The 6,724-nt window shown below is 44.4% G+C and overlaps 1 long non-coding RNA gene across 1 annotated transcript; it reads left to right on the top strand.

Moving 5' to 3' along the window:
• The first annotated feature begins 244 nt into the window (after positions 1-244).
• LOC8028225 lies at positions 245-6,248 on the top strand. Its single transcript, XR_005714813.3, has 2 exons — positions 245-618; positions 6,165-6,248. It is a non-coding gene; the product is annotated as an uncharacterized LOC8028225 (long non-coding RNA).
• The last annotated feature ends 476 nt before the right edge of the window (positions 6,249-6,724 follow it).

Raw genomic sequence — 6,724 nt, 5'->3', positions numbered from 1 at the left:
CCTATCTTGTCAAGTGCGCCTGCCCTGCTCATATTTTCGAAATCTCATTCTATATCTAGCCTCCCTCAAAATAATAATAATAAAATAAACAGACAAACCAGGAGCACGTCCAGATACTCAGACAAACAGAGGCTAAACATAAATGCAGGTCATTCCATCTCTCTTTCTAAATATTACCAACGTCCCCCCCGCGTTGCATCGCAACCGCCTAGTTTTTAAAAGTGCCGCGAGCTCTCAAGAGGAACAGATGCTAGCAGACGACGCGCAAGCGAGCAGACGAAAAGCAGACGCCGCCCGACCGAAAACTTTGAACGCCGACGGCGATTAGCCGTCCTTCTCCGGTCACAGGCCAATCAAAACAAGCAGCCGACGCAAAAGAGAGCTACGTCACAACAGTAAGCAGCCAATCGGGTCCCCCGATCGGCGACTAAAAAGCACCGCTCACCCCCGCATCTGAAAGAATCCCAACGAGCTATTGGGTGTTTTTGGCAACGCCGCGAACGTCGTCTGCTCCGAAAGATCGTGTCCGCCATGGATACCAAAGAGGGACAGAGCTTGTTCATCAATTACCTCATCCTCATCGTCTTGCTTCTTATACTTTGGGTTCTCTACGTCGGAGTAAGTAGTATTTTTTTTCTCTTTAGTTATCGATAGTTCGCACGTAACACTAACAGAAATTTGAATGGTGATGAAGAAACTGTGATAGCTATTATTATGTTGGCATTTTTGCGGATTGGGACGAGTCGTAACAGCGATTCGTCGCCTAATTCAACATAAAAAATTAAGGAAATGCTTCGAACGCTACCTGATTGTACAGTTGGGGCAATTATATGCTCAAAACGTTTAGATATATCTATAGTTGCCACTACGAACAGATTTTGTTGAATAACAGTATTAGAAAAAAAAAATGATTCTCGACATTACAGGTCATAATTAGCATTATACATTGTAACCACACATTTATGCCAACAGAACATTTTTCTTTCGCAAAAATAGCCTCAGGCAATTAAGACTTCGTTGGTGTCATATATCCAAAACTTTTCTGATTGTTGTTACTGCCTTTTTTTTTTAATATACAGGGCGTTCCCGAAAAAAAGATAACCGTGTTTTTTAGGCACCGATAAATAAACTATGCATCTGAGAAAGCTCAAACTCCGCGAGCATGTGACGCTAGCGGTTGGGATAGAACGCGAAAGTTTGCCAACATGGCGTTATCTGTGGATCAAAAAGATCATTGGGAAAGACAAAAATTTTCTACGAGCCGACGTCCACCTAAGCCTGACATCGTCCAAACAAGAAATGACACTGTGTGCTCCTTTAAAAACTACATCAATAAAAAAATCGCAGTATACGAACTGTGCGAGAATGGTTTAGTCGTTGATGGGCGAGCGCACAAAAACTAGGAGCGCAGTGACTGTGCACTTTTGGCACGTCTTGATTCGCTCGCTAGGATGGTAGCGTCTACTGAAAAGTGAAACAGAGTATAGGCACCAAGCGGAGATGGGATCCCAAGAATAGATTAGTGCCACCGACGCCCAGCTTAACGCTTCGGAACGGCCCTAAACAGTCGAGAGAAACTCTATAGGGCTACTCCGCGATCAGCGTAAACAAACACCACAACGCGAGCAACCGGCGCAGTAATAAACGGGGGAACGACATAGCTTCCGATCGCCTTTAAGCAACAAACTATAATAAAAAAAAAAAAGAAATAAACTTAGGAAGCTGTGTGGGGAACGTATTGAACCGCCGCCGGGGGGTGCACAAGAATAAACGATGGCGATTGAAAGAAGGTTCCTCTAAAAATACACCCCCCGCCATCATCTGTCATCCTCTTCAAGCGTTCAGGGCTAAACGAGAAACAGGGGATGGTGTTTGAGGGGGGGGGGGGGGGGGGGGGGGGGGGCGGAATAGCCCTCATTGGATGACGCGAGCCAGGGCAAAAGTGCACACTCGATCTCGAGAGCTGTGTGCAGAATCGCGCGCTACGGTAGCCCAATTAGATTAGGGATGTTTTCGCTGTGAGGGACGCGTGAACCTGTTTGTTTCGACCGCTACGCCAACAGACAGGCTCCTGTAAAGCGTGCTTTGTCTGTTAGACAACCGAGTATTGTGGCTAAGCTAACCTCGCGATCGCTCGCTTATCACAGATCTTTTTTTTTCTTTTTTTTTTTAAGTTTAATTTTTGAAAACGTATTACCACTATTGAATATGTACACCATATTTGTTTATACACTTAGTTTCAATCAAAATAAAATACATAAAAAAGCTGTTTTTTTTTAAATTAAATTATGGGCAAAACAAAGGAAGACACCCAAGGTACAACTGCTTGCTCGAGTCACTTTTCATAGCGCTATATAAGAAAAATGTGTCCACTTTTTTTTCTGAACTTATTTTAAAGAAGATTTTGGCAACAAGAAATCACTTACATACTTAAATTTCCGCACCTTCAATATTTTTACGTGTTTGCTTACCTGCACGCCAACTTTCGGTCTCGGACAAATTTTGAGTTTATACACCTTTGAGCTACACTCTACTGAAACGAAACATCGTAGATTGCTTGGACTAATTTCCGTAATGTGCCTCATGAGAGATGAGTTTAAGACTAATCTATAGAGTAGCCTCAAATATTAAAAAAATTAAATGAGTGGAAACATCTAAATTCCAATTTGGCCCGTGGCACGAAGTTTTTTAGCATGCTGTGTGAAGAGTAACGTAACATAGCCTCTCCGTAGGTTTGTTTTATAAACTGACACATTGATTTGCTCCTTGCGCATGTGCTGGTCAATCAAGTGCCTGCTTAGGGTTATGTGCACATCTTAAGGCTGGCTCACACATTCGCGACGAGTTTCATTCTATTAAAACAATGCAAAAACAGAGAAAAAGAGAAAAGAATACAAAGTGCTGACTCCTGACGGATGTATGACGAAATAAGGATGAAGACGAGGCATCAGAAAGAAACATGCACACACAGGGTAGAACAAGACGAGAACCAGTGATACGTGGCATTTCAGCGCTGCATATTTTCATTGTAAAGTTTAAAAAATTTTGAAAATGATATATAAATAAAATTAAGTGTTTTGGGGTTTTTTTTGTTTTTTTTTTTTAATTGTAGGATATCTTTAGGGTTTATTGTTCTCGCATGTTCAGTGTTTCTTTTTCTGTCAATTTTTTATGTTGGACAAAAAAAAAGTGTTTATCGGGGCTCCAGGAACCGTACTCGTGGCCCGAATAAAGGGGAATCGTCCAGGTACCGATGAGAGAACAGGGTATTAGGGAGTTTTAGCAGGTCGTTTCCACACGAACGGTTCGCCCTCCAACGCATCCGCGACGCCACTACGCATGCGCGCGCGAGTCGTTCGGGGAGTCGGGAGGCTCTTCTCGTTCGTTTCTCCCATTCCAGCCGCTGGAGTCGTCACCGCAACGCAGCCAGCACCGTTCACGACTCGGGTAAAAAAAAAGATGGCGGTCGGTTCGGCGACCGCCTTCGCCGACCCAGCCGAGCGTTAGGCTTAGGACAGCAGGAGGCGATTTGCCGTCCTGTTAGTCTGCTTCATTTGAGAACTTGAACCAAATCATTTCGAGGACTGCTCACAATGGTAAGCGATCGTGAATGCTGTAAACTGCGCATGCTAGTAAATTTTTGCGATCTGCGGGCAGACTCTGCCGTGCCGACCGCGAGCAGACGAAATGATTTGGTTCGACGGCACACAACGTGAACGATCGTTCACGTTCACGAAGACACACCACATACCTTTACGGTCGTTCAGACACTTTTTACTCTATCTAGCTTCGCAGTTCTTGAAATTCCGACCGGCAAATGTTACGTCGGCCGTCTTGTTTACATCAGTCGCACGCCGGAAACACGAGCCGCCACCACGCTGCCCGCCACCGTCAAGGAGGGCCACCGTCGTCACGGATTTACACGTTGCAGAATGTTTCACATGTTTACTAGAAGATGGCGCCACCGTTAAGCCCGATCATCATCATCGTTTACACGGTCGCGCCACTTTCACGATTCGCTAAAGTATGTCAAATTTGACGTACGGTTTCGCGGAACGGACCAGCTGTACCGTTCGTGATTTCGGAACCGTGTGCTTGAAAAACGACTCGCTAAAAGCAAACCGTTACCGTGTTCTGTGTATCGCACTACCGGAGCCTTTGAAACATGCTTTTAAGTGCGTGCTCGGGTGATACCATGACCGCGGGGCACGGTCTTAAAAATATGTTTCAAAGACTCTGGTAGTGCGGTACGCGCAAAAAACACACACGCAAAAAAACAACGCAGTTACAAAAAAAGACAAAAAAACAAAACAAAAAAAAAACATCGCTCGCGGTTTAGTGCCGGCAGTGTTCCGGAGCAAGACAAACTAAAACTCTAGATAAAGATTTCTTTAAGGCAGCCACCTTTATTACCATATCTCTACATAATGTATGCAATGCAGTATTTAGAACCGACCGTTTACATTTCTTTATACTCGTTTTCACCTAAAAAAAAACAAGTTTTGCGCATTGTTTATACGCCGCGCGAAGTAATTATTACAGGATTTGGTGGTCAAAGGAAGAGGCAATGTTTTTTTGGCGTTTGAATTGCGTACGTCTTGATAAGATAATATATATATATATATATTAAAACCGCCATAACTGATGTTCTTAACAATGTTCCATAGCAATTCTGTACCTTGTGTTTTGTTCGTTTTTTGCGTTTTGTTTTATTGTTCACCTTATATTGATGTATATATTTCCACTCCTCTCTGTAATGCCTTCGGGCCCTGAGAGTATAATAAATGAAATAAATGAAATGAAATATATATATAGTCTAAAATTCACCGACAGATATCTTCATTTTCTTGATAATAGGGGAAATTAGTAATGCTCCACCAAAAACCGGACTTCTTTTTTTTATTGCGGTTTTTGAGGTGAAAACGAGTACAGAAGACATTGAACAGTCATGGTGGGAAAACTAAATTAGTACATAGGTCACGCGACATCAATCTTCCCGCCAAATTTAGTGGGGAATTTGAATCGGCGTGTACGTGACATAACATCAGGTCACGTGGCATCAATTTTCCCGCCGAAATACGGCGGGGAAATCGAATGGGTCTACTACCGAATAAAAGATTAAAAAGCGCAAACGAACGGGGACAATGAACAAACACGGACGTCACGACGAAAGTGTGTCCTGTCGTCCGTGTTTCTTCGTCGCCTCCGTTTGTTCGCGCTTTTGAACCTTCCATTCAGTAATAAACCAAACCAGCCCAAACCCAAGTTTTAATGGTGTATACGTCACGTCACGTCAATTTTCCCGATAAATTTAGCGGGAAATGGACGGACGGACGGACGGACAAGATTTAGGGAGGGGTGGTTTCCTTCAAAAATGCATTTTGGAAAACATTAAGTTTATTTTCTTTTTTAATATGAGGACGGCTAAAGGTTGGGACTTTACAGTGTTCGGGGTCTATCGGTATATACCGAAAACACGAAAACTCCACAGCCATCATTGCGACCATTTTTTTTTTTTATGGCGCACATTTGATATCGCGTGTACATACTGCAAAGAGCCTTCAGTCTAGTTTACACGGAGATCGGGAAGGGTTCTATACCACTACCCGAAAGATGGCGCGCCGGCGTGCAAGTGTGTGTTCTCTCGACGCACGCCGTTACCCGGAAAGCGCAAAGCGCAGTCAAGCAGACTCAAACGCGAATGTGTGAACCAGCCTTGAGACTAAAGCCGCAGTCCGCACTGCTCGCATACACATCGTACAAAAGGGACTCGGCGTTCGCTGTATACCCGCGACGACAAAGTTACCAACGGGCACAACTCAAGTCTGTTTGAAGCACTTTTTTTTTGCTTCGCACATTTTGTGCCCTCGGAACATGTCTGCAAACTGTCCCTTTGTATTGTGTATTGGCAGTGCGAGACCGTTAAGGCTATACTGCCCAGACCGGTTATAACGAAATAGCGGCTACAGTGAAGCGATCGCGATTTCCCATTCTCTTTTACACTTCGTTATAACCGAACTCGGTTATGTCGAAATAGCGGATATATCGAAGTGATTTCCGATTCCCGTTGACTTCGTTAGAACCGGTCTCGACAGTATCGTTCAACTAACTACGCGGCTAATTCTTATTTCGTTACGTGCATCTTTTTTTCTTTACACTTTCAGGTTGACAAATGATCGCCGACAGTGTAGAGAGCGCAGACACGCAGACACATTTCCTTTGTTTCTCGTCTCGCATCTTTTTTTTTTTCGTAGAAGCAGACGTGCAACGTTTTGTTCGGGAATAACCAAAAGGAGAAGAACCCCAAATTGTTCAAGTAAGTAAGAGAAGAAACTCAAATTGTTCACGAAAGGGAAGTTTGTTCGATGTAAAAATGTTTACATCACGAGGGACAATAAACCAAAGAGATACATTCGAGAAACATCGCGAAGATTAAAGGTTAAGATATCTTTAGTCCCACGGAGAGTGTTGGAAGACACAGATTGTACGGCGTCAGGGGCGCATTTTGGGGGGGGGGGGGGGGGGGGGGGGGCGGAAAATTTGTAAGGATACTATTCTCCAATTCTTTCGTGTGCACCAGGGGGTTCACCCACGTCACATTGACCCCCAAGAAGGGGGAGGGGGGGGGTCAACTTTGTTTGGGGGGGGGGGGGGGGGCGGCTGCCCCCCCCCCCCCCTTGGATCCGGCACTGTGCGGCGCGTGTCTCGAGCTGCGATGGATGTC

Source organism: Ixodes scapularis, unplaced genomic scaffold (assembly GCF_016920785.2).
Source record: "Ixodes scapularis isolate PalLabHiFi unplaced genomic scaffold, ASM1692078v2 PGA_scaffold12__126_contigs__length_90152505, whole genome shotgun sequence".
In the NCBI taxonomy this organism is placed as follows: Eukaryota; Metazoa; Arthropoda; class Arachnida; order Ixodida; family Ixodidae; genus Ixodes; species Ixodes scapularis.
This window is presented reverse-complemented; position numbering and strand designations above follow the sequence as displayed.